This window comes from Notothenia rossii (assembly GCF_949606895.1).
Source record: "Notothenia rossii genome assembly, chromosome: 7".
NCBI classification, from domain to species: domain Eukaryota; kingdom Metazoa; phylum Chordata; class Actinopteri; order Perciformes; family Nototheniidae; genus Notothenia; species Notothenia rossii.
Genome location: NC_136905.1, coordinates 62,534,256 through 62,561,501, shown reverse-complemented (window position 1 = coordinate 62,561,501; position 27,246 = coordinate 62,534,256). Strand labels below are relative to the sequence as shown.

The window sequence follows — 27,246 nt, the reverse complement described above, 5'->3', positions numbered from 1 at the left end:
TACATCCGTCATAAACGAAACCGGAAACAGACGTAGGCAAGATCCTCAGCTCGATGATTGGAAGGTTTAGCCGCAATGCACGCTGGGATCTGATGTTTATGTGATGCGAAATCAGAATAAAAAAAAAAAATAATAATAATACTTTATTCCGAGTGTGCTTGCTTTTCTCTTTGAAAGTCATCACATAACGGCATTGTAATACACGGTTCGGCTGCATCAAATATTACATATCTGCCGTAATTCTCTATTTATAGAGCCCTGCTGAGAAGACAAACAGGAGAACTACCGCCAAAACTGAAAACGTGATGTGGATCATAAATATATAAGCAATTAAACAACATCTTACATTTATTTTCACACAATACGTCTCTTTGCAGTACCAACACTAATTTGGCTGACTTTTATATTTGATCCAATTGGTAGATAGGCTGTATTTACACCATAACGGTGCAGAGCTGATAGAAAGGGACACCTGGTGGTTAAAGCATGTTATTGCATTTTATTATTTTATTATTAGATATTAATAGATGTGCAAAACATGTGCAAAACAGACAACTAATAAGGCTTAATTTAAACATTAAAGAGTACTTTAGGTTAAGGTCTTCTTTTGAATAAGAAAAAAGCTTTGGGGGTATAGAAGAAGAATATGGAGGGATGAAACCCTCTTTAATGGTGCAGAGCACACAGCACACACAGTGACATTTGTATCTACAGATAAATATTAAGCCTGACAAAGTACTTAACGTCTAATATATTACTTTCCTGCAATGTTAACTATGTTTAAGCACTTATTTTAACTCATATTAAACATATGTATTATACTCTTATAAGATGTATGTAGAGATAGTATAAGAAATGTGCAAATGAATGGTGGAGGCATACACACATAATTGATAGATTTATTGAAATGCACTGTTGAGGAACCTACGACCCAAGTTTTTCATTCATTGCATAACTACACCGTAGTTGTGTATAATATGATATGTCAATAAACCTTAGCTTAGAAAATCTTGAAATCTTGAAAGGGATGTGCAAACTATAGTCATTATATACAGTCTTTAATTAACTATTAGTAGAGAATAACGAGTAATGAATATACTTTATAGGGATCCTATTAATATCTAATAATAAAATAATACAATTAAATAACGTGCTTCAACCACCAGGTGCCCCTTTCAATCAGCTCTGCACCGTTATGGTGTAAATACAGCCTATCTACCAATTGGATCAAATATAAAAGTCAGCCGAATTAGTGTTGATACTGCAAAGAGACGTATTGTGTGAAAATAAATGTAAGATGTTGTTTAATTGCTTATATATTTATGATCCACGTCACGTTTTCAGTTTTGGCGTCAGTTCTCCTGTTTGTCTAGAAGTCTTCTCATCAGGGCTCTATAAATAGAGAATTACGGCAGATATGTAATATTTAATGCAGCCGAACCGTGTATTACAATGCCGGTATCTGATGACTTTCAAAGAGAAAAGCAAGCACACTCGGAATAAAGTATTATTATTTTTTTTTTAAATGTTGCGGATTTCACATCACATAAACACCAAATCCCATCATGCATTGCGGCTAAACCATCCAATATTCGAGCTGAGGATCTTGCCTACGTCTGTTTCCGGTTTCGTTTATGACGGATGTATTTTGTTATACACACATTCCTTCACATTTAAATTTGTGTTAAAGTATTTCGTGAGGCCTTCTAACATGTTTTTAAATATAACTACGGTTGTAGTTGAAGAGTTTGTAAATTAACATGAACCGAAGCTGTTGCCTGGCAACGCAATTGCACAATATCACGTCCGTTAATTCCACATCCACATACATGGATTAACATCGATTTAATACATTAATGTAGCCTTTGCTTCTGCTAAAAGAGGTGTCGACCAGCTCGGGCAACAAGAAAATTGGCGTAATCGAGTGTGACTATTAAATAGACCCTCCAGAAAAACCCGATTCTGCGATTGCAGAATTTACCATATAATCAGCAAAATAGCGCAGATTTTTAAAAGGCCGCATATTTATCAAAAGGCCGCATAATCCCCGCATTTTTCCACACAAAGTTGAGAAGAAAAAAAAGTTAACTCGTCTTGACGTGACGTCATCAGCTCGCGCATCACAGAATGTAAACAACACTGTATAGAGTGAACGTGTGGAGCTCACACGATAGAGAAAACACCAAGATGAAAAAATCTAATCCATCTCATTTACCGACGAACATTTCTACAAAAGACCGGGCAAAAAGTGGGGGGAAACTATTGTGCACCCCATGCAACTGTGTGTTGGAGCATAAGAGAAAATCGACGGTGGCGACCCACTTTGATTCATTCAAACATTCGAAAATGCTTTCTGCTGCTGCGGACAAGAAAGCCAAACAACTCACGTTCACCGAGGCATCAACCTCCAAAACCCTTTCGAGGGCTACAAGAAACGAAGTGAGTAGCCTACAAGATTGAAGCTGGTCAGATAACGAACGAGTAAATGAAAACAGAATGAGGCGGAGAAGTGTGTGTGTGTGTGTGTGTGTGTGTGTGTGTGTGTGTGTGTGTGTGTGTGTGTGTGTGTGTGTGTGTGTGTGTGTGTGTGTGTGTGTGTGTGTGTGTGTGTGTGTGTGTGTGTGTGTGTGTGTGGGGGGGGGGGGGGGGGGGGGGTGTGTGTGTGTGTGTGAGATTAAAATAGCCCAATTGCTTTTACAATAAATAAACATTGAATGTGTTTAATTGAATAGTAAAGGGGTTTAACGTTAGTGGCAGGTTGTGTGTGAGAGAGAATAAATAAGACAGCCCAATATTTTAAAAAATTGTTGTTCTTTTTTCCCGCATATTTAGCATATTTCGCAACTTCCCGCAATTTCACTGCATAAAATCACATAAAAACCCCGCATGTTTAATCGCATAATCAAGGATTTTAGCCCGCATAATCAAGGAATTTAGCCTGCATAATCAAGGATTTTTGCCCGCGTTTTTCTGAAGGCTCTAATTAAAAAATAAATCATTTTTATATTAATATTGACAATAACAACCGACCATCGGGGTAGCATTTGCTTGGCATTTCCGGTTATTTCTCCACTGGTTAACATGGGTTAACAATACCGTGTAACTGTCACGTTTGAAGGGACGAAATCGTGACATCTTCACATCTCCCAGCATGGTAAATCGTCACATGTTCGCGTCTTGCCGTGATACCGGGTTGATATAACTACACATCAGTGTTGACAAATATGACATGCAGGGTTCCTCAAGGCTCCTTCTTAGGATCTCTGCTTTTTAATATCTATATGCTACCACTGGCTCAAATTATAAAAAACAACGACCTAAGTTATCATATCTATGCTGATGAAAAATGTCACCAGGAGACTATTCTCCAATTGCAACATTGAGTAAGTGCATTGAGCACATCAATGACTGGATGAGTAGGAACTTTCTCCAATTGAACAAACAGAAAACTGAGATTATTGTTTTTGGAGCAAAGGAGGAACGATTAAAAGTCATCGCAGAGCTTCAGTCGGCAGACTTCAAAACAACGAATAAAGCAAGAAATCTAGGTGTAGTGATGGACTCCGACATGAATTTTAACAGTCACGTTATTAAGTCTGCATACTATCACCTGAAGAACATATCTAGGATTAAAAGACTAATGTCCCAACAGGATTTAGAAAAGCTTGTCCATGTCTTTCTCTTCAGCAGACTCGACTACTGTAATAGTGTCTTCAAAGGTCTCACAAAAAAATCCATTAGAAAGCTGCAGCTAATTCAGAACGCTGCTGCTCGAGTCCTCACAAACACTAAAAGAGTGGATCACATCAGTCCAATTCTGAAGTCTTTACACTGGCTTCCAGTCCACCAAAGAATTGATTTTAAAGTGCTATTGCTGGCTTTTAAAGCACTAAATTATATTAACGATCTCCTGCAAAAGTATGAACCATCCAGGAGTCTCAGGTCTTCTGGGACGGGTCTGCTCTCTGCTACAAGAGTCAGAACTAAACATTTTTAGAGTAGCATACAAATGAGCACAGTATGCATTATAAACTTCATGTAATAGATTGAATACTGTATTGCTTCTTCCTAGTTGTTTTTTTTAAAAATATGACCGTATTACCAGAAGATATTTAGCCATCTTCTTCGAAATCTTCTAAATCAGGACCAAAATAAATGTCATAATTTAAAGGTATACATATAGTTCAATATTTGATTCGTATGACACAATCCAACGCTGCAGAACTGCTACTATATACGTATACTATGTAGATCGTTTTTTCCAGGGTTAAGTTTCATCTTCAAATCTTACATTTGTTAGCCAAAATGATTGACAAAAAAAACACTTTCAATACAGTAAAGCAAACTCGATGTCTTTTGTTAAATTGAGTTATAAGACCAAAATAAGAGTTTAAGGGCTAAATTAAACTTTTGGCCGGATAGTTTGGTTAAGGTCAAGTTTTTAAGGTCAAAATTGCAATCTTGTAGCACAGATATCTCCAAAGCTCAAACAAATGAATGTGCTCCTTGGATGTTCCCATTTCATGAGTTGGAAAATGTTGTTTTTTCTCATAGGCATTTTCACAACATAAAGGTCGTAATGTGGAAACATGGATGTGTTGTATTTAATTGGTCAAAGCATTTACATCAAGTTTTTAGCTGTTTCAAAGTGGTTGTTACTACATTTGGGGGAGTTGATTCCATATCAGAGGGTATTCATGGGAATTGTATAGTAAGGAACATGTTTATTCCATTATTCTGAAACCACATGAATTCAGTAAAATTGCCTCATATGGCAATGTAAATGAAAGTGAAACATAATTGTGTATCCACCTGTGATTCAGATCCACTAAAAAAGTCATTGGGTTCTTCCTTGGCCAACAACACAACCTTCCACTACGTTTCATTAAATGTCACTTATTATGCAAGATCCACTTTTTCATTAATGTTATACATAACCATGTGTTCCCTCTCAAAATAAATATTCGCTCACTTTTTGTCCTGGTCCATTTATATAAAAACCTGTCTGAAAATGATCAGATTTTGGCGACTTTATGATGTCATAACGATGTTTTGGCTTGTGTAACCATTAGCCAATAACCAACCAAGGCAACCCCCCCCCCCACACACCTTATCACCTGAATATCCTCCTAGAGCACCGTTGTGTTATTTTTAACCAAATATCTCTCTGAGGGGCGTGGGGAGTGGCTCCTTATTTTCATCTAAAGTAACAGACAGAGAATCAGCTCTTTGGAAACAGGGGGGGGATTATGGGATGCTACAATGCACAATCTGTTTGGTATTTGGAGCCAAACACTTCAGAGACATGTTTTGTATTTATCTGAGACCTAATATATTGATGTAAAACAGTAAAATAGGGGACGTTTAAAATAGGGTGAGTTATTTTTCCCGTATTCTTGGTGACAGACTTTGTTCAGAACAAATTAGCATTTTCACAAGTATGTTTATGCAATGGTTCCCAACCTGGTGGTTACAAGGGGGTCACATGACTAAGGCAAACATACAGGTACAAACAAATTGAAGTTATTGGCTTTGGACAAAAACCGCTTGTTTTGGCATGAAACGAGACAAACACAAGACAAGCACAGGAAAAAGGGAGACAAGGACTATATATATGGGTTAATGGGACACAGGTGGCAGCAATCAAGGGCGGGGCTGACAATCACTGACGGGAAAAGACACAATGGCAGGGAGTCAAGGGCCCTGAAACAAGATGGAATGGTACATATACTGTATAACAGGAAGTGTAATAACAGAAAGTGAATGACGAAACTAGAGGTGAGTGACTGTAACATGTAAACAATGAAACATACATAAATAACTAAATCTAAACATGGACTGGAAAACTAGGCATGCGACATACATGATTACTAAAGCTAAAGATGAACTAAAAATGGCCACCTCCACAAACGTGGCGTGATGTTTCACATAAGCAATAGGTTGCCAGTCAATCATTAATTTTACATAATCATAATGTAAAGAGGTTAGAAACCTCTGCCTCCCTGAACTACTTCCATCTCTGCCATTGGACTTCCCTGCCTCCATTTGTATCCCACTCACCGTCTAAAAACCATAATCACTGCTGTGTCAGCTGCCCACTTACTGCTCCTGTGATTGTCTTTCTCTCTTTCTTTTCATTTTCTTGCCTTTGTTGTCATGGGTTTGTCATGTTTGCTATTACATAAAGGCCATTGTTGTGTCAGTTCATGTTGACATGTCCTTTAACACATTTATTTTTATTCACTGTCTTGTCTGTGCAAATGTTGCTTTGACAGTTTGTTAATGGAATATGCCTTAACCAAAGGAAAGCAGACCTTGTCTCCTCACACAGGGACACTTGCAGCACTTTCATTGTAATGTAACTGTAGCTAAAAGCCTTCTTTGGGATCATTATTATAATGACATTTCCATAGCTGCAAGGCTGAGCACAAGAGACACAACAACTGCAGCTGTGTGTCAAAATGAAAAAAGAGACGGATGGTTTATTAGCCTTTTACCAGTCTCATAAAACATTGGGAAATGAGCACAAAGTTTGAAATACTGCCTGTGTACTGTTGAAACCATTTATGGGGCTGTTGCCCTGTCATCCACTTAGATGTGGTTAAAGCTTTAGGATGGGTTTCAATGTGCCATGTCATCAGCAGCTGTAGTTTAACCATTGAAACTCATGTAAATGTCACTTTATCAAAGGTGTAATTTAAGAGTAATGCAGACCTGGACAGAGCCAGGCTTTCTTTGCCTTAGCTTACTTTACAGAGCTTTTAGGCCTCGATCAAAGATGGTTGTCATGACGCTGGTGATTAAAATGTTTTGTAAACACTGTTCTATTACCTCTGTACATGTTCCTTAATGAAATTAATTTCACTTAACTTTTGCACTTCTAATGCGAAAAATTCATCAATCACATCAACAGAACTGTTGCTGCAATTAACGCGGAGGAGTGTTCACAGAAAATTGCCTAATTGTGTAAGGTCAAAAGAAATCCTCGATGTCTGTCTTTGTTTAAGTAAGTTTACATTTAAAAGGCAAATGTTCACTCCCTCTGGCGTGATATTTGGGATTTTAGCCTTGGCAGACCATTTACATGCACAAAAACCTGAAACACTACAGGAAAGGGAAAACCCCAAAAAGCAGAAAAGGGGCCTTTAAACTGCTTTTGAAAGGGTATCATGATGGTGGTTATCAACTTTTATTACATGGCTTACTTGAATACTAGATTCTGATTGGTCAATTCAGAACACATGACACGTTGTTAATCCAGAACAGACAGACCGCTGTCAAGGACTTATTGACCGTTGTTAAAGAGCAACTTCCAGGTTAAAGACACCTGTGAATAAATGTGTAGAAAATGATGAATACACTAGATTTTCAAAAAAATATACAGAAATATACACTACAGTGACATCTGGCGTCGTTTTTGTAAGAAATGTTCACTTCCGCATAAAAAAGCCTCGGCACGTGATCTCCCGCGTGTGACGTAACATGGGGGAAACAAGGGGGAGAGCGGCCGGTGTAACGTATTAATAAACATGGATCCCAATGCTAGTTTCGACACAGAAGACACAGAAGAAGTTGAACATGAATATTCAAATGCATATGACGGACCACAACCTTATAATTATGAGCCTGCTAGGCGTCCAAGAGACCAGGAGCAGCCAAGGATTAGAAGAAATAACGGCCATCAGAGAAAAATTGAGCTGTGGTGTGAGGAGAACCAGTGGAGAACTGTGCAGCTATCTTGGTGAGTGACCGGCGTTAGCTACAGAATGTTAGCTAACGTCACATCACAACATTGTGAAGTTAGCTATCATATATCAGGCTATAACTAAAGTAGCATTGATAATATAGTAACGTTACTGGCAGGACTGTTGATACTGATCCATAACAGAAACTAATGCGCAAGTATCAGCCGTATCTCGCGTTACCTAATGCAACTCCACACCACGGTGCTGTGTACCGGAGGAGAGACGCGAGATACGGCTGATACTTGACGATCTGGCGGAGAAAGGTTGTGAAGCCTCCGTTGATATGCCGTTGTAAATGGCTTGATGGAAAGCAGGTGTGTAGTCGGGGAGGGTGCACAGCTGATTGCAGCAGGTGAGTGGAGGTTGAGCCGGGAGCCAGGAGTGACAGCCACCACGCACACACAAACAACACAGACAGGGGGAAACAAACAAACACAAAGGAGACGGCTGGAGCAGTACAGCCACCACAGCGTTACCTAATGCAACTCCACACTACGTCTTATGGTGCCGTGTACCGGAGGGGAGAGAGAGAGAGCAGCGAAGGGGGGAGAGAGAGAAGTAATACGGTTTCCTGATAAAGCTGTGGAGAGTATGTGCTGCAGGGAGGTGGATGCACATTGCACCCAGGAACGAACGCTAGCTCCGGTCCTTTTTATTGTGGACTCGATGTCCTGACAGGCTGGTATTTGTGCAACCTGCACAAACACAATACTGCACCATGATTACAAATGGTGAAATACAATGCAACACTACCGAGAAATACCAGCTCACTAAAACACAACCGCTCAACTCAACGCAACTACTAACTATACCCGCGGTCAGAGAGCGGAGATGTGTCCCCTGTGTGATGTAATATGACACGTTTGACGTATGACCTTAAAAAAAAAGCTGTTTTTAAGAGCAGAGCTCAAAATTGCTCCTTTCCCTCTGAATTCCTGCCCTTATGTCTCGTAAAACGTATCAAATCCTACATTCACTTTTTTAATTGTAATTTTCAAGCATGTTTAAGCATAAATATAGAAAAAACAACAACCTGCAAGATGCTCTTTAAGGACGCTCACATCTGCACAAACAAGTCAGTTCAATTTAACTGTAGGCTATACAGTTTGGCTTTTCGAACTGACAAGAAAACAGCGGAGAAGTAACGGGCTGAAACCCTCCTTTTCACGCAGCGGTCCAGACATAGACATCAAACGGAAACACATATTCAGTTGCCAGTTACTTTGGCATTAGGGCAGGGATATCTAGATACTTTCCAAGGTTTGACATAATGAATTGTGCTACTTTTAAAGCAAGCAACAATGTTTTAAAATCTGTGATCAAAAAGCTCCGCCTTCCTGCCGTTGCTACGTTTTTCAAACGGTAACAACGGACTATTTTTCTTAGCGGATGCGTGTCAATTTAAGTCAATACAACTATTTTTTAAATCAATAAAATCATTTTCTAAATCCATAAAAGCATTTAAATTAATATTGGGAGTCATATCGTTATTTGTTGAGAATGTGGCACATTATCCCTTACGTAGTGAACTCAAGGCTCTGTGCATTTTTCCACAAAAAAGGAGGCTTTAGGCACATTTAATTTCTAACTTACAAAATGGACCATTTGCGTACCAACTAATTCTGCCATTTTACAGATAAAACTAAAGAACTGTTGCTGCAAACAATGCAAAAAGGAATGATGGCAATAAATGACTATATGGTGTTAATCGTAGGTTAAATATAGGCTCGGTGTCACTTTGGTGACATTGAAGGGGCCCCTCAGAAGGAGTGTGGCCAGCAGCAGCTCGGGTTACATTTAAAGCTAAGGACCCAGAATCAGCAATTTTGTAACAAGGCTGAAACAGAAGGGTATGAGGCATGGCTACACTGGGGGATCTGTTTGGCATTTTGAGCAAAACACTTCACAGACATGTTTTGTATCGATATGGCCCTATAATATATTATTCAAATATAGCCCAATAAGTCCCAACATACCTCGCTAACCTACTCATCTTCCTGGTACACCCCTGTAGTTTAACCTTAACCTGCTGCAGTCTTTGTTTAACTAAGCTTTGATAACACAGGTTTTCTTCCTCAGGCTCTGTGCGTGTTCCCATAAAAAAGGGAGCTTTTGGTGCAATATATTACCAAATTGTGAAAATATGTAGTGCAAATGTAGACATGGTGTCCCTTTTAGGAAATATTGGCTTAAAGCTCAACATAGCTTGCTAAACTACTAATTTAACTTCATGGCACTTCCATCTGGTTTAACTTAACCATGCTTCTCTTATTGAACTAAGTTAAATTTCTTTCAGTTCAGTCAGACACATTTATATTGGTTAGATTTTATTGATTTATCTTTAACAATGTATGTTCCTTTAAAAGGCACATAAAGTGGTAAGATTGCAAGTTACTGTATGTTGTGTATTTTAAAAGAGGATGCAAACACAGATCAATGGCACAGTCGGCAAGAGAGGCAGAGCGGCTATGTCACCTACCATCTGCATCAATGACATTGAGGGGAGGGGGAGGAAGTAGAACGGATGGGGAGACTTCCACTCAACCTGCAGAGCTCAACAGCATCAAGACAGCTTCCTGAAAATCATTTTCTATCCAAGAACACTACAGGATCGTAGACTAACAAAGACACGTCAGTGGTTTTAACTTTGAATGGAGTCCGAGGAAATCAGAATCAGCAAAGAATAAAAAGATGACTGCTTTATAGTCCCATATCCTGAACAACTGAAAAATAGTTTCATTAACACATACAAAAAAATAATAACTCTAGGACCACCAACAGAATTACAGGTTGAAATCTTTTCTAGGGGCAGATGGATTTTGCTCAAGTATTTTTGCTTTTGCAAGTTCAACTTTACCACACTACTGAATTCTTATTACATACGCTGAAACAAAGAAACCGTTAGTATTGAATGCTATAAACATTGAATACTTGAATAACTGTTATGAAGTTGTTGAAGTCCTGAGGATAGTTTAAAAGTAACAGACCTAAAGCTTGCAAAAGTTTCAGTTAAGTGTCAATAGTTGTTAGCTAGTAATATGATGTTGCATTCAGGGTAACACAGAACTCACATTCCCAGCCTCCTACTAGATAAAGTAAAATACAACTTCAGTCAAAGTCTGAGTTTCTGTCAGAGATTATTCAGGCAGTGGGAATATAAAGCAGAACAAATATATGACAAAGGTGAGGTTTAAAAAATGTGTAACGCTAGTATAAAAACAGCTAACCAGGAAACTGAGGGTTAGGCTATTATGTCCAAACATTGACAAAGGACTAAAATAGAAGAATATGAGACACACAGGTATAAAGACACCAAACTAATCACATTAAAAGACACAGCTGGAGTAGCTACCTACCAAAAACACAGGGCAGCAGGGTGATTACACCCTGCATCAAATCAGGGCTAAGGGAAAAATCCCCAAAAGGCGGGAAAACATACAAAGACAGGACATGAAACCAGAATGACGTGAGGATCCTATTTTGACAAAAATAAAACAGGAAACAAAACAACAAAAGGCAATATCATGACAGTGTATTCTTGAAAACTGGAGGAATATCCATCTACCATTCATTTCTTAGCAATTTGAACAATGGAAACACACATTGTAAATCAACTAAAAGGCAACGTAAAGTACATTCGCCTGTATCCAATTCAAATAATACATACGTAAAATAAAAAATGTATCGTAAGATATGTAGCCAAAGCAATTTTGCAGCCGGCTAAAGAAAACAATCCCTAAAATGTATCTACGCTGCTAAAGGGTTGATTAGGGCTAAACTTGCCGCTAAGGAAATTACAAGCCTGCACTGCTGAGACCTCGATTGTGTGTACAATTTCCATTGAAAAGTGACTTTGGCACGCTCAGCCTTTTTCTTGTTCATGTTTGGCGACATGCACCTGGCCTACTTGGAGGTTGAAAAAAAGTAATAACTGTCCTCCACTAGTAAACAAATGTACTCCGAGTTTTCTGGAAGGCAGCACAACATATGGGTTTCAATCTCCCCGAGATCTGAAAATTATGACTAACTACCTATGTAATCTGGATGCATGTATGCATGGCATAACCTCAGTATGGTGCATTACTGTCATTGAAAGAATAATAACTAATATGTGAGTAATTGTTATTCATTAGCTGTGAGCTATTTGGAGGCTGAGTCAGAGTGAATGAGGAACAACTGATAAAGAAGGTGTTCCTGCACACTGAGGGTTTTACAAATACTAAGGTCATGAATTGTCCAACACAGCAATTCTATCTCACTATAACTTGGTCCGAATGCTTTTAAAGCACTTTCCACAGGGCAAGGATGGGACTCTGGTGCAGAAATAATAAATCACTTTAACCCTTAATCCTTTTAATGTTGTGTTTGGGATAATGGAGGCACTGAGACTCTTGACTTATAAGCTTAATACTCCATTACTCCTCCTGATTTTATGACTGCTATACATGTTTCAGAAGTAGCAAAAGAAAATTAAACATTACTTTTGTATCAATTCTCTGAAGTTGCACACAACACGGATGTATAAGCTATAATTCCGGTTGCGTTATAAATGCAGCACCACTCTTCTCAAATCCAAGGTAAGTCAGTTTGGATTTATTTGATTGGACCCCTTAAAAGGCATGTTTTCCTTTATTTGGTGTTCTAACAATGCTTTATGGCCATTCCTGTTTTTTTCACAACCCCGTATTCGATTCCTTACTTTACATAGGGTTCTCTTGGGGGCATTAGAAATAAATAGTAGCTATAAATGTTGTTATACATTGATTTGAATGATCGTTATGTATACTGTATTGCATTTGAGTTGTTCCTAGAGTTTGCAAACTGGATAAGGAACCAGAGCTCTAACTTACCGAGCTCCTATTCTTAGAACCAGTGTCCAGTTACGGTTAGGGAGGCAGAGAGCGTCCCCACATTTAAGAGCAGGCTAAAGACCTTCCTTTTCAATAAAGCGTGTAGTTAGGGCTGGCTTCAGGCTTCCCTAGAACATGCTCCTGGATCCTACATTTAAGGAAATGTATTTGATTTTAATTTGTCATTCTATCTTGTAATTTCATTATATTCTTGGCATATCTTTAATATGTATGTACATTGTCAATAATGCTTGTTCATGTGTGAAGCCAACTGAGACAAATGTGTTTTGTGACTTTGGGCTTTATAAATGAAATGTAATTTAACCAAATAAATCTCATTAAATACAAAAATAAAACAAACAAACAAATAAAAACATTTTAAATCAAGGGTGCATTATATATTATACTGTAAACCTATAAAACATTTAAAAACAATCAATAGAGAATCCAAAAAGAAACTATTAAATACGGCTCTTAAATAATATAGTGGATTTAAACTACCATTTTTACACTATACTATTTCCCTATTAGATAGTATAAAGGGGCAAAACATGGAATTACTTAAATACCCTTTATTGAACTTAAGTATTGAGTAGATGCACAGTAAGTAATAATAGCTATTTAATAGCTTCTGATTAATGATCATGTAATTGTTGTCCCTATGTCTTCCGACTGGGAGTGAGTTCCTGGTTTCTGAAGGTCAAACAGGATGCATGCAGCAGTTTTGGAGTTTTTACAGATGGCACAACAACTTCCTGTCCAATGGTCTGCCACATAATAGAAGACAGTGTTTCCTGCAGCCCTGATAGGCTACTTTGTTGCTCTGAACGCTAAACACCGCTAAACACACACTAATCTGTGGTCGGTCCTTAATCTCCTGCACTCGCTGCGGACCGTGCCAAAGTGGCCCTTTACGCATCATCATCGCTACAATCACTCCCGTGTTTGTTTGCGTAAATGTGCGCTAGTTGACCTGCTTCTTCCAACCCCGTTATCTCCTCTCCCCGGTGGGCTCAGTGATACCTCATGGTGTTTGTGCAATCTAGGGTTATCCGCCGCTCCATTGCAGTCTTTCTAGCGCAGAGACTTCACACCTCACTATCTACTCGCTCTCGGACAACTCCTGAATTATTAACAACACAAACTTTCTTTTTGGATATTCAACCCCATTTTTTCCCCGACTTGGATGTGCGTTTTAGGAGTCACCAAAGAGAAGCAAGGGACATATTGTGTGTTTTCAACGACAAGTAAGTACGGCACCGCGGGGAGGATATAGAACAACGCCTGTGCCATATAGCAGCACTCTCTCTCCCTCTCTAAAGAAAGAAATACTGGAAATACATCCACGAGCCCTTCACAGCATCCAGCTAGTTATTTTTACTTGAAGGAGGGAAACTACAAATATTCTGTGAAGCTCTTCGTCGCAGCTTGGCTCCCGGCGAAAAATAAGTGCAGGTTTTTCAGAGCATTTGCTTACTGCTGGTGGTGGTGGGGCGAACAAATTGTGAAGTGCGAAAGAAGAAGCGATATGCGGCTCGCTCGGCAGCTGGTTTCGCAGTTCGTCTCCTGGAATTAGTGGATGAATGGGAAGGGAGCGGCTGTAGCCTCGAACCGGGGAAAGAGAATACTCCGAGCAGAGCCTGCGGTGGCAAACAATGGATACTTGTCCGTCTCTAAAGGTAAGGAATAGCCTTTATTGGGTGTGAGAATTTTCTGCTCAGATTTAAAACTAGTGGTTTCTCTATGTGTTGGATATTCTGCTTACATTTTCCATGCAACATATTTCCACAAGCTCTGGTTTATGTTGCTGTTAACGCACAAGCAGTAGCCTATGTTTATGGACACATTGCTTGCTCTATCTTGCAATTACAGTTAATCCGGAGAAAGTAACAATGCACAGTGCTATGGACATTTTATTTATTTGCATTTTTGAAATGTACATAAGTGGGGAAAAGGTCGCACCGTTGCAGGGGAATCATGAAGAGAGCTTGGATAGTTGTGCCCGACGCATACTAATCCAAGGTGTGTATGAACGTGCGTGTTTTTTTGGAGGGGTGTGTGTGTGAGAAAGAGAGAGGGAGAAAGGAGGAGAGGAAGAGATTAACCTACTCTTCCCAAAATGTTCCTTTGTGATCGCAGAAGCTTTATTAAAACTCCTTTTAAGTTGTCTGTGCGGACTCGCGTGAGACAGAATAGGGTAAAATTATGTCCTTCTATGTGCTGATTTTTTTTAAACTAGCAGTCCCAATAGAATGTTTTCATTTGTGTGTCTGGTTAAGGGATCGATGGCCGCCTCGAGGCATCATGGGAAAGTGTAAAGCCAACACCCGCTGTAATCACCACCCTCTTGTGGATTACAAGTGTTAGCATGGCAGTGTGGAGGTAGAAGCCTGCTCAGCACCATGGACAGTGCAGAGAAGTCTGGAACTGCAAGTAGGAGGGGAGGCTTTGACACCCACAATGGGGCATTTATCGACTTTTGAATAGCTGCTATGTTATTCCCCTTAAAGTGTCACTCTGTGTAGGAATTGTCTGAAAATAGGTGAGACTTTCAGATAAAAGCGCTGCATTTTACTGAAGAGTTTCTAGAATAGTTCTGACTCACCGAAAAGAGCACTCTATACAGGATTTACCTTGTATTGTTGTGAAATGTATGTGAGTGGATCCGCTACCCAGTCTTCAATGTCTGTGGATGGATAAAAAATAGCCCGTCTAAAAGAAGATTAAAGAGCCTCTCTAGTTTTGCCTTTACAGTATGATACACAGTTTATTCTTAGGGGGTGTCACCCAATGCATTTGACTCTGGAAATGTTAAATTGAAGTACTTCCTTAAATGATTACCTGCAATAACCCCTTCATTTCATTTAATTTCAAACCTTTATTTATCCAGATTGGTCCCATTGAGATCATAGATCTATTTTTCAAGGGAGACCTGCAGCATATAGGTTCCACATGAAACATAAAACAATAAAGGACATCATACATTTTTTGGTCACTAGGGGGAAGAATATCAAAGTTGTAAACGAAGCATTGACATATTATCATAAGTTTATTTAACAAACTGTTTCTTATCTACATATCCAGCAGTAACAGAGCCAAATTAATATTTACTTCGACTATCGTTCGTCCACCTATTGAATGTACGTCCAGTTTGTTTTCTCTTTTTGTTCTCTTTTGGCTCCAATCACCTCCTAAGGGAAATATTTCCTGATAATATAATGATCTTCAGAAGGCCACACCCAAATCAAACCAGACAAAAACACAAATAAACTAATCTCAAATAAAGTAATCAGATTAAATAATCGAAACGTTTATACATAAGAAAATTCTGTGCTGAGTGTGACCCAGTCACTCAAAAATAATTCCAAAACCACATTTTCACGGCCTATACAGTTTTGAACAAGATCTATTATAAATCAAAGTTACACCACTGATAGTGCACATCTGTGATGAATACTTTCTTGCGCTTACTAAGAATGTAGTGCTCTGACTCTAATACTGATGGAGATGGGCTTTGAATAAGAGTTAGTTAACAGCCTCAGTGCTTCAATATCAGAAACTAAGGAGCACTGACGAGGTTTGTATTTTGAGAGTTTGAAATAAGACTGCCGTTGAAAATTATCTGTTTTTGGCTCTAGAAATAATTAACATAGTTTTGAATTTCAGCTAAGTCCTTCACCGCTATCACCTGTTGGTTGTTGGCTACATAGGAAGTAGTTTTGTTAGCATCACATATTGTTACTCGAGGACGAGCTATGTAAATCATTATTATTGTGGTATTTAGTTTCTCATTGCTAACAGTCACAACACAACCGTCAGCAGTGCCCATCTGATATGTTGATATCCCTGGCAGTTATTGTCTGTCAATGCTCGATGCCAGAATGACGCTTGAGGGTTAATGCCTTCTGTCGAGATGCTTGCTGAAATTGATAGGCCTGTCTTGACGGATGAAATAACCTGCGATCGCAAGCAAACGCAATTTACGGGTACAGGCAGATGGATGCTGAGGATGCACTCAGAAGTAGGCCAGATCTACCTTGGGGAGAGGCCTGCCATACACCGAAGGAGAGTGCTGGAGCGCTGTCGTTCTGCAAGGGAAATTATGAGAAGGGAGAGGTGGGAGGAATGGAAACCAGAGGACTGTTTTATTAAACGCCACACACAGTGAAATAATAAAGAAGGGATCAACTGCTCTTCATTTCTCATTAATTTCTCACACCGCTCCTCCGCTCACTTCACTGGCTTCCAGTAACTGCTAGAATCCACTTCAAGACACTAGTACTTGCGTACCATGCTGTGAATGGATCTGGCCCTTCCTACATCCAGGAGATGGTTAAACTGTACACCCCAGCACGTGCAATCCTCTCTGCATCAGCCAAACGGCTCGCTGCACCCGCACTGCGAGGGGGACCCAAGTTCCCATCAGCAAAAACACGTGGGTTTGCTATCCTGGCTCCAAAATGGTGGAACGAGCTCCCCATTGAAATCAGGACAGCAGATAGCTTACACATCTTCCGGCGCAGACTGAAAATTCATCTCTTTCGACTCCACTGAGCGATATAATTACTAACAAAGCACTTATGGCTTATCTAACGCCAGTTGAGTAGCACTTGAAATGTTTTGGCTCTATGAAACCCTCTATTTTCTTCAAGTTTGTATCTTCTTGGTCGAATGCACTTATTTTAAGTCATTTTGGATAAAAGCGTCAGCTAAATGCAATGTAATGTAATTCACATGGAATAGCTTTGATTGGAGGCAATTGAAGTTAAGCAAAAAATTAAGTGGAAAGTCTCCAAGTCGAAAAAAAAACTGGGCTTGGTTCCTTTCCAGAAAACTCTCCCTCATGGCTCCATTCACTCACCAGCAGAACAAGCTATGTGCACGGAAAATAAATAAATACATCTGAAACACAAGCAAGGAGGAGAGAACATGCAGGCAGTCAGATGCGTTTGATCTGTTTGTAAAATAATGAATAGCGCTTCCTGGGAATGGAGTGCAGCTGCCGGGCATTTCCATGTGCTTCTGCACCTCAAATTGCCCGGCATAAGAGGGAAACATTTCCCTAATGAATTTAATCAGTGCTCCCGTTGTCACAGAGTTGGTCTTTTGTTTGTGCGCCTGGCTACCACAGTCCAGCTGCTGTAGTGCAGCATATGTGCAGAGTGAAGATGACACTTCATGCAGCGTTTAGAGGAATCAGCTGCTAGGGCGGGGCCCCGGCTCCTGTTGAGGGTTGTGTTAGATAGTTGTGAGATGCAGCCCTAGAGAACTCCTTATTCTGCCTGTTTCTTCTTCTAACCAGGGCAGAAAAACAACATTATCTTAGGTTAACTTGTTTATTACCCTAACCCTAACCCAAACCCTACATTGATGGCATGTATGACCCCCTCTAGCTAAATACATTATTACTTAATTAACAGCCATTGTGTCACAAATGGTGATTTCTGCTACATTCACCAAGGTTTTTGATTGTTTATATTTTTGCATTTGTTAATTGTTTATAATATTATTATCTATTGTGAGTTTGGTCACGTAAGTATGTGCGGTACTGATTTACAATCACCCGTATAAGATGTGTGTGGGAGAGCGGGTGAACGGGTCGCTGTATTTTCTATTGACTGCAGTTTTGTATGGATGTACACGTTATAATACATTTATCATTTTCATTAAATTAAGATTCTGTTCGAGGCATTTTTGGATCATTTTTTATCAATGCGCGTCAGACAAAGTCAACCCGGCCCGACCTCAGCCGTTCAGTGACTTGTTTTGTTCCTGAAGTCGCTACAAATTGTTTTGCTCTCATATTTGATCAATAAACCATAAAATCAAACTGTTGGACTGGAAATTTGCTTGAGCTAAAAAAAAATGTAGCTTTTGGTGAAACTTGGGTTGTTTTTGCAGGGTAATGCATGCAAGGGAAGTATCAATACTTTTGAAAAGTAATTCCAGACGGTGCATTCAAATGCTCCAAAATTCTGATAATCTGAGAGACGCTTGCATACCAACAATGCACCAATGACCTCTGCATTCTGAAACCTATTAAATAATAAAAACAAGGCCTCAAACATTGATGTTATGAAAAGGAATGGGTAGACTGCCTCTTTAGTCTCCAGTGTGGGACCTCGGAGCTTCCCACCAGCTGAGTGGGAACGGAATATCCCCTCAAGCCTTTTCAATACACTGTTTAATTTTCACTGCATGTGCAATATCTCACAACAACACGATGAATTCAAGCAGTGGTGGAAGAAATGTAGCAAAATGTGTGATCATCAAAATAAACCTAAAGTACTACACAGGCAAATCTGATTGGTCAAGTCTTGCCTTTCTTTAAGGGATCTTCAATTGATGTTTGTTTCTTTTACTCATTGATTCCATGTTTAAGCTTGAACAAAGGCAACACAGCTGTTCGCAGTACTACAAAGAGGCATAAATCCATTATTAAAAGTATTGTTTCATTTTGAAACAGTAGCCATATTCTCTTGTTATTAAGCCTTTCTTCGTGCTCTCAGACGTGCTTGCGGAGAGAAAATGGAAAAAGGATAAACTCCATGTCTCCTTAGAAATCCTTCGTGCTTGTCTTTCCGACTAACAGACGGCAGTCAAAGCAGCCAAAACGGAGCACATTTCTCTGTTAATCTCCAAAAACAGCCATAAACCTCAGGTTCTTTTTAATGTCCTCAACTCGATCATTAATCCCTTTGATGTTTCTCCAATTGTGCCATTGACTACTCTCTGTGATAAGTTTCTTAAATTTTTTATTGAAAAAGTATCTGCTCTTAGGCTGGCCCACACTAATGCTACCCCAGATTCTGCTCCTTTTCTGTGCCCTGCTGTCCTCGACCACTTTGAGCCTGTATCCCTCTCTTCTCTCTCGGATGTAGTCAAGCACCTGCGGCCGACAAACTGCACCTCAGACAGCATTCCCTCTCGCCTTCTCAGAGATGTTTTCGAATCAGTTGGAGCAAGTACAAGTATTTTATTACTTATACATGTAAATACCTCTCTCAGCTCAGGATGTGTCCCAGTTGCCTTCAAACATGCCTTGGTCAAGCCACTACTTAAAAAGAAAAATCTCGACCCTTTCATTCTCGCAAATGTTAGGCCCATCTCCCAGCTACCCTTTTTATCTAAAGCCCTGGAGCGAGTAGTCTATGTCCAGCTACCGTCGTTCTTAACCATGCATGGCATCCATGAAAAGTTTCAGTCTGGCTTCAAACTCATGCACAGTACTGAAACAGCCCTTTTAAGAGTTTCTAATGATCTGCTCCTAGCCGCCGACTCAGGTAGCCCAGCTGTCCTGGTGCTGTTGGACCTGACAGCTGCCTTTGACACTGTGGACCATAGCATCCTGTTGTCACGGCTTGAACAGTCCGCTGGTATCACAGGCTCTGCCCTTGCATGGTTCAGGTCCTACCTGACAGACCGTAGCTTCTCAGTGTAGCTAGGTGCCTTCTCCTCTGCCAAAGCCCCTATTACCTGTGGGGTTCCCCAAGGCTCGATTCTGGGCCCCATCCTTTTTCTACTGTACATACTGCCCTAGGTTCAATTCTCACAAAACACAACATCCCCTTCCATTGTTACGCCGACGATGTACAGATCTATCTGCCACTCAATTCAAATGTCAACTCATTACAGCAGTTGATAGACTGCTTAGCAGAGATCAAATCCTGGCCGAGCCAACATTTCCTCAACCTCAATGAGAGCAAGACCGAGGCCATCTTTTTTGGACCCCAACCTCCAGCCTCCCAGGTTGATATTCTGGGCTCCCTCAATAAAAACATCCTCCCCTCTGTCATGAACCTTGGAGTGACCTTCAATAGCACTTTTAAATTCGATAAACAGGTCAGCACCGTAGTCAAAACCTGCTTTTTTTTAAATACGACTATTGGCCAAGACCAAGTCGTTTTTATCTTCTAAAGACCTAGAAAGGGTTATTAACGCCTTTGTTACCTCGAGGTCTACTGCAACGCTCTGTACGTGGGTATGGACCAGGTGCAATTAAACGCCTGCAGCTAGTGCAGAACGCAGCTGCACGTCTTCTCACTGGCCATAAAATGCGTGACCACATCACCCCAATTCTGGCCTCACTACACTGGCTTCCAATTCGGTTCAGAATTTATTTTAAACTCCTTTTATTTTTTTTCAAAACACTAAATGGGCTGGCTCCGGTTTATATAGCAGAACTCCTCCATCGTTACACCCCAGCCAGAGCTTTAAGGTCTGCTGACCAGCTGCTGCTGATAGTGCCCAAGACCAGGCTCAAAACCAGAGGGCACCGAGCCTTCGCAGCAGCTGGAACTAGGCTCTGGAAAACTCTGCCCCTCCATGTGAGGTCGGCCCAGACCCTAGGGGTTTTTAAATCTACTCTTAAAACACACTTCTTCTCCCTGGCCTTTTCGTCAGAGCAGAGCACGACTCCTGACTTTTCCCTGTGTTTTTTATATATCTGTTGTAATGTATTGTCTTTTATTGTGATTGTAGTAATATGTTTTTATGTAATTGCAGTATTTATTACATGTACAGCACTTTGGCCTGACCAAAAATCGCTTTTAAATGTGCTTTATAAATAAACTTTGATTTGATTTGATTTCTGAGGCTACGCTAAATGCTACCTTGGTGTTCCAGCTGATTTATTATTTATCCAAGCACACACCAGGCAGATTTATTAAAAGTAAATGTGCGATTTAAATGTTTATAGACAGTATAATAACTAAGCTTATATTTGTACCAAAATGGACTCAATATCATTAACTGCTGGAAGAAACCAAGACATTCAGCACCCCCATGTCGTGGAATGTTCCTTAGTTTCATAACAACATTTTCCCACCTCTTTGACAATTAGTAGTCCAATCAAGTTCCTTCGACTGAATCTTAAAATAGTGGATTTTTAAGGGTCACCCCTACAAAGTACCACAAGTTTATGTAACTATTAAACTTCTACACAGTGGTATGGCTCGATGAACAGTTTGCACAAGAAGATGTAGTTGTCTGCAAATTCCTTACTAAGGACGTGTTAAAAAGTAGAACAACATGGTATTTTAGAAGGGTGATATACTATTTTATGGCATGTATTCACCCTACAATATCATTAAAATATGTACATTATATTTAGTTTATAAACTCCATACTGTTCACCCGACTTCCATTGATATGTAAATCTATCTCATTCAAATAATGGTACATCGAGCTCTTAGAAATAACTCTTTACATTAATGCAAGACTCTAAATGTATGAGAATGGAGAACCTACACTTTCTCAGGTCCTTTGCCTTTGTGTAGCGGCTTAACCCTCTTACAAAGTCAGAAAAGAGAAAGCACTTTTGGCTGGCGTTAGATCACATACCTGTGTCGTGAGGTGGATTTCTCTGCTTGTCTCAGCAGGAAGCCCCTTGACTCAGGAGAATATCAAAGTGAGCGGCAGAGACCGAGGCCAAGGCCACTCTGGGGCTTTAGCAAATATCTCAGGGAGTTTACATCAACCTTCCTCTGTGAAACACTAGTCAGAACATTAAGATGTCACTGCTGACCAACCAACATGGCCGCCAGTACTAACGGTACGTCCACATGGCAGCGTGCGTTGTAGCTTGCCGGTGGGCGTGTCTGGCGTGTGACCAACAACCAATCATATTAATCTCCCGCCCTGAACACACAAGCACGCGGTTTGATTGGCTAGATCTTGTACTGGCATATGATTTGATTGGCTGACGCTTCCGTCGACGCTTGAAAAGTTGAAGTTTTCTCAACTTTTGAAGCGAGCAATGGAGGCAAAGCGAAGCGACGGAACCACAAAGCAGTTCGGCAAAGCGTGACGTCACCCCATTCAAAGTGAACGGGAAGCGTCTCCGTTGAAGCAACGCACGCTGCCGTGTGGACGGGCCGTTAGATACACAGCAGCAGCTACGGATGTACCTCAGAAGATGTTTTCTGGAGCAATAATTATGGAACCAGCATGGCTGACAGTGTGTCTGGGGCAAACCTTTGTTAAAATCAAGACTCAGCACTTTCGGTACATCAGGGAAAAGTGTACTGAGTCAAATTACAAAGGCTAAATTCATCTTATTTCTCCAATCTATGTTTGGCTGGTAAGCGCTGAGAGCTGCCAGTCTTATTTTTGCTGTCACCCTTTTCTCCGCTCCCACATGAATTCTCTTGTTGTTGTTGCACTTCAGAATACAGTCCCCCCCCCCCCCCTTCATTTAATGGCAGACTCATTCATCATAGTCAGCAGTTCAAGTACACTCAAGCTACAGTGTTTCAACAAAACTTTACTTTATAAAAGCCTCTAGGTTCAGGTCTTTGCTGCTCACAAAGCGTTCAGTACAGCCAATGGGAGGTCATGTGTTTTCTAGTGTCTCACACAGGACAAAGATATACTGTATGGGTATGGCGGATGGTATATTTGTGCATTTTTTGAAGAATACTCAAAATGTGGTAAAAGGGGTTTGATTTTACTACGCTTTGGAGATAAGACTATTTTCATGAAACACATTTTAAAAAGGGGTTGTTTCTGCACAATGAAATATATCCAAAAGATGGTTTACATTTTGCATTGATTTACAAACATTTAAAATATTTTATTTTTCATATGGACAACAACAACAGTTTGTTTTTGGCAATGCAACATACAGTAGTGGCTCCATGGTTCCCTGCCTCTGAGGACACAGTTGACCTGTCAGTAGGTCAGTGTCTGGCATCAGACTAAGCCGCAGAGATTATCTCAACGTAAACACAAAGGAAGAGATCATGACTGACTTGAGGAAGGCCAATGCAGCACTGCACAAGTCCCAATCCCTAAATACCGGTTCTAAGAAGTACAATCATTCCTAGTTTGTGCAGTGTGGACACTATACGAAGGGTAATTCTTAGAAGTATGTTCTTGGAACCAGTGTTTGGAAAAGTATTCAGATTCTTAACTTAGAGAAAGTAGAAATACTAGTCTAAAAATACTTAAATAATGGTTAAAGTCCTGGATTCTATTTGTAACTAAAGTAAAAGTACGGAAGTATTGTCTGCAGAATGTATCAAGCAAGTAAAAGTACTTGTTATGCAAAGTACTTTTTCTCAGTATTCTATAAGTATCGTTTTTTTGGCTGTTTTTCTTTCAAATACATACACATAAGAACATTACACTGTAGTGTTTGCCAATATGGAGCCAATTTTAGATTCTTTGTATAATACTGGGTAGATAAGATTTACAGTACTGCATCAAATCATATGATGATACCAGTGTTATGTAAAAAGTAATTATCAGTGTTAAATAAATGTAGTGGACTAAAAAGCATGTTATTTACATCTGGCTTCCCAACCAAATTGTCACCAGTTCAAGTCCTGATTGGACTCAATATACTGACTGCTTTCCACTTCCTATGGGTCCTTGAGCAAGTAATTAAACCCCGAACTGCTCCCTGGTGCTGTAAAACATGTTTGTGCATTTGGGTATTCAGACCTCATGTGTGTAGGCATGTGTGTATGTTTACAGTGTATACATATAAGTAGAAAATACACACATTTCCCTTTGTGGGATTAATTGTGTGGCCTTTTCTGAAATAGAAATACCAGGAAGAGTTAACATGATATCAAAATAGTACTTAAATACAGCACTTGAGTACATTTACTGACAGTCCAGCTCTTCTTCAAACTATGATGAAGTTCCACCGGTCCGAAAACGTCTTTAGACTGCCCGTCCCTACAGAGGATGGTGCAGCCAGCCGAGTCCCTCAGTGGGAATTCCCTCCACACTATCCATGGCATTTATAATAAACGCTGATGCCTTCAGGATCATAAAAGCTAGTAGAGCATCCGAGCAAGATCCTCCAGACTCAGCATCAGCTTCTTCCCCTCAGGCTGTCAGACTGCTCCACACCCTGCTGCCCATGGACCCCCAGTCCAGTCTAGCTTGTTTTTCCCACACTGTCTTGTATAGTCAATCTGTGCATTGCACTACATGCTTGTATCTTGCTTTGGTTTCTTGTTTTACAGATTGCTCCTCGTCTGACGGTTGCTCTACTCCCATTGACTGTTGCATCATTCATTCTTCTTGTTTTACACCAGGAGACACCCAGCTGCGCTCCTCTATGTGCTGCACTGTACAGACGGATGACAATAAAGTCTCTTTTATCTCTGTTGCAGCTTCAAACTCACCCAACAGCAGAGGTGGAAAAAGTATCATTTTCAGAATCATATTTTATTTTTTATTTTTTATTTAGCCTTTACAGGTTTAGATCTCATTGAGACACAAGGTCTCATTTTCAAGAGAGACCTGTCAGTGTTAACACTACCACACAAAGTTACAGACAGACAGGACACTAAAAACAGAGGCAACACTAAAATACAACATCGTAAAAAAAAAAGTAGTCATTAAAATCCATATACAGTCAGATATAGCAGGTGCAAACACCCACAGTATGAATATATCATAGGACTTGATTGTTGATGCATTAATAGGTTAATTTTGCAGCTGGTAATGGAAGATCCATCTTTAATGAGTTAATATACAACGGCCGTGTCTCAATTCATGGGCTGCACCCTTCGGAGTACGCAGCCTACGCGGTGCACGGAGGGCCCAGCCCACGTAGGCTGGGCCGAGCGGCCTACGCAATGAGACGGTCTAGCCTACGGAGCGCTTCATATTTATGTCACGTGATAAGCGCTGTTCGGTTGCGCTGCTCCAGCAGCCTGCTAGCAAATTAGCTTACAAGCTAACTCTAACTTTACTTTAACTTTTTTACTTTAACCATTTTTTGGAGATCACCAACGGTGATGAAATAAAGAGGACCATGTCCTACACGTCAGGGTAGCATTTTATAAATCCCACCGTACTGTAGGCTATACCGGTCTAAATGTTTTCACTTTGGTCTATTTATGTAATATAAAGTATAACTTATCTATAACATAGCCAAGATCTCTGTAGGGCATTAGTAAACTTCTGAATTGAATTAAAAACAAGTGTAAACAACAGTGTATTACGTCCAGCTAGTTAGTTAGCGTCACTAACGTCACGTATTTATCCGTATTATTTAACGAAAATGTACGTTTTAATGCCCCTTGGGTTTGATGTGTGTGACGTTAGTTAATTTAAAGTAAGTTAAAACCCAATACTCACATTTACTAGCGATTCCTCCGCTTGCTGCTGCTTTTAAATCAACTCTGCTGGGGAGACCGGACCGCCATTTCATTTGAAAAAAACGTACTCTTCCCTGCGCGCATTGCACTCTGGGATATAGGCCGTGAAGGATACATCAGATGTATCCTCCAAATCCGGGAAAAGAAGGCTGCATTCGTGGGCCGCATTCGGAGGAGTCTCGTCTTTTTTTAAAATTGGGACAGCCTTCTTTCGGAAGAAGTGACGTATGCGGTACAAATGCAGCCTCCAAAGGGTGCAGCCCCTGAATTGAGACACGGCCTACATTTCATGCAAGACTTTTAATTGTTATAAATAATGTGTGGGCTATGGGGATTTCACTTTAATTAAGTAAAGGAAACTCTGAAATGTTGTACTCTAAGGAACGTTTTTATATTACATTCAAATGATATGCACACAATTTTAATTTATGAGTCTTTTAATCTGAAAATCCCCCATTGAATGCCAACTATGTGCCTTTCGGCCTTCTATTAAAATAGAAAAAAAATGCATACATTCTCTGCTGTATGTGCCTCTGGGTTAAAATTAACTGGGGTGGCCTTTAATATACAATGATGAATTGCATTTGTATAACCTATGAGTGGGACACACTTGATATAATTCCATTACTTCACACACTGCAGCCATGTTCCAACACAAACACACATCTTCACATCCACATTTAGAGTATTTAAACATATTTCAAGAGTGGGACTCCTACAGTACGGCACAGTTTGTGGGGAATCATCCTCACTTTTTCCCCACTATGTTGTGAAAAACCCCAGGTTATCACTGTTCCGTTGGGCCGGCTCCTCTTACCCGCTGATGTGCGGCAAGCCTCGAGGTTAGCAACACAAACTGTTTAGCTCCAGAGAAATTAATGTGGTGCTCCTCATGCCGCTGCGGAGCGATAACATTCAGGCTCTGCTGGGGATGTCGCCACTGTAATTTAGAGAAGGGGATGGAAAAGATTAACTTCCTAAACCCCTGAGCAAAATAAAGAAGTAGTGAGAAAAAACACAAAACAGAAGCAATGAGTCACAGTTGATGACAAACAGAGATAATAAATAAGTCTTTTAGAGGAAGGTTTGCTGGTTCGCTTAATATTCATTTAATTCTTGTTAAGACTGAAAGTTACACAAACTGTGTCCAAAAGGTCAACACGTAGGCGAGCGTCTTCACGCTGCTGCAGCTGGAGATGAAAAAAGTTGACGATGTATTAGATATTCTGCTTGTCTTGCCATGGCAAAGCTGTTGAACGTGTTGGAAAAGCAATATTTCTCTCTTCGTGTTTGATCTGATCTTTTTCAAATCCACCTTAAATTCCATTTGACAGTATGCTAAGCTTTGTCCTTGAGAGTGAAGGTATGCTTCTTCTTTCTGGAATTCTTTAGAGATATGAACATAGTTTGGTGCTATCAACAAGTAACAATCACATGGGTACTACTTGAAGTGCTCATTAAGATTGGCTCTCAAGATTACAGCACCAGAGTTGTCCATGCTCTCTTATAAATGTAACTCATTAGGCAGAA

General features: G+C 40.1%; 1 protein-coding gene across 3 annotated transcripts in view; it reads left to right on the top strand.

The window, feature by feature from the left end:
• Positions 1–13,730: 13,730 nt before the first annotated feature.
• Positions 13,731–27,246, top strand: part of LOC307047655 (leucine-rich repeat and fibronectin type-III domain-containing protein 2) — a 178,604-nt gene continuing 165,088 nt past the window's right edge. For all 3 annotated transcript variants that reach the window (XM_079694744.1, XM_079694743.1, XM_079694745.1), the window contains exon 1: positions 13,731–14,274. The gene's annotated coding sequence lies outside the window, so the exon portion shown is untranslated. The remainder of the gene's footprint in view (positions 14,275–27,246) is intronic.